Below are 1,556 nucleotides of genomic sequence, written 5' to 3'. Positions count from 1 at the left end.
TTAGATGCCGGCTCTTGAGCTTTGGCTGCTCTTGAGCAAAAATGTTAAGATCCCAGTCACTGCTCACCAAGTAGGAGATAGAGCATTGTCTTTGTGGGACATTTATGTCAGTTGACCTTGGAGTCCCCTGAGGCCGTGGTCCTGAGCCCGAAGGGCCAGCGACTCATTCCCTCAAGGTGTTGGTTAGATCTAAGACATTTTCAAGACTGCTCTCTATATGCTCTACCACATTCATGGGTATAAATATATATCCCCGATGTACATAGATGGATATCCATATATCCATCTAGACATATACACGCACATATACGTGTATAATATCCATGTGTACATCTGATATATCTATATCCATGCATATGTACATATATATATCCACATACATACGTATAGATGTGTGCATATGGATATCTGTGTATACGTGGATGTATATATCCATGATCCAAAGATAAATGTCCATATACAAACACCTCTCTCAAACCTCTATATATTTGAGGTCTACTCCCACTCCCCCTCTCACACCAATTCCATTTATGTTTCCATCCATGCATCCACTTGTAGATCGCCATCACTGGGGATGTATGTACATGGCAGTATTGACCTCTGTTGCCTGTAATTCTCACACACTGCCTCGCTCTTTATGTAATTGCCTTCCCCTTCACTCAAGTTAATTCCTGGTTTCCTCTCCACTTGCAGTCCGTAATTGCACTGTTCCCTTATCTTACTTTGCCATGTTCTTCCTGACGGGTTGGTACCATGGGTTCCCTAGTCTCACTCTTGTGAGTTTGTTTTAGATTGGGTGCTCGCTGTGCGGGTTGACTTCTGGGGGAGGTGGTGTTATACATGCTCACCTCAGGTGGTGGTCTGCTGCTGCTGGGTTTCTCTGGAAAACCACCATTCGTGTTTTCGTTGGGTTCGTCTGGCTTATTTGGAAATGTCACAGTTTATACTGTCTTTGAGGGGCAGCTCTGCTGGGTGTGCAGTTCTTGGTCAGCAGGGTTTTCTTTCAGGTAGCATATGTTACCCTCTTGCCTTCTTGCCCTGAGACCAGTGTAGTCTTCCTTTTCTCAACCCATTTTCTCTCTCTTCCATGTTGGAAAGTTTGATGATATATCACAGTGGTTTTCTTTTGGGGACCTGTCCTGTTTGGGGTTCACTCAGCTTCCTGAGAGTGCATCTCCGTGTTATTCATGGTATTGGGTTTAGAAGAGTGGTTCTCAACCTTCCTAATGCTGCAATCCTTTCATACACTTCCTCATGTGGTGGTGGCCCACCAACCATAAATTTACTATCATTGCTACTTCATAACTAATTTTGCTACTTTTTTTTTTTCAATTTAATTTAATTTATTATTTTTTAATCATTTTATTGGGGCTCATACAACTCTTATCACAATCCACATATACATCAATTGTGTAGAGCACACTTATATATCCATTGCCCTCATCATTCTCAAAACTCACTTTCCGCTTGGGCTCCTGGAATCAGCTCCTCACTTTCCTTCCCCCTATCCCTCCCCGCTCCCCCCTCCCTCATGGACCCTTGATAATTTATAAATT

General features: G+C 42.9%; 1 protein-coding gene across 2 annotated transcripts in view; it reads left to right on the top strand.

Annotated features, from left to right (window-relative positions):
• Positions 1-1,556, top strand: part of SZT2 (SZT2 subunit of KICSTOR complex) — a 58,903-nt gene that overhangs the window by 36,632 nt on the left and 20,715 nt on the right. The window lies entirely within an intron of this gene.

Source organism: Echinops telfairi, unplaced genomic scaffold (genome assembly GCF_000313985.2).
Source record: "Echinops telfairi isolate 266 unplaced genomic scaffold, ASM31398v2 ScPeMD7_443;HRSCAF=831, whole genome shotgun sequence".
Taxonomy (NCBI): Eukaryota; Metazoa; Chordata; class Mammalia; order Afrosoricida; family Tenrecidae; genus Echinops; species Echinops telfairi.
Note: the sequence above shows the minus strand (reverse complement) of the source record. Positions and strands in the feature narration are given on the sequence as shown.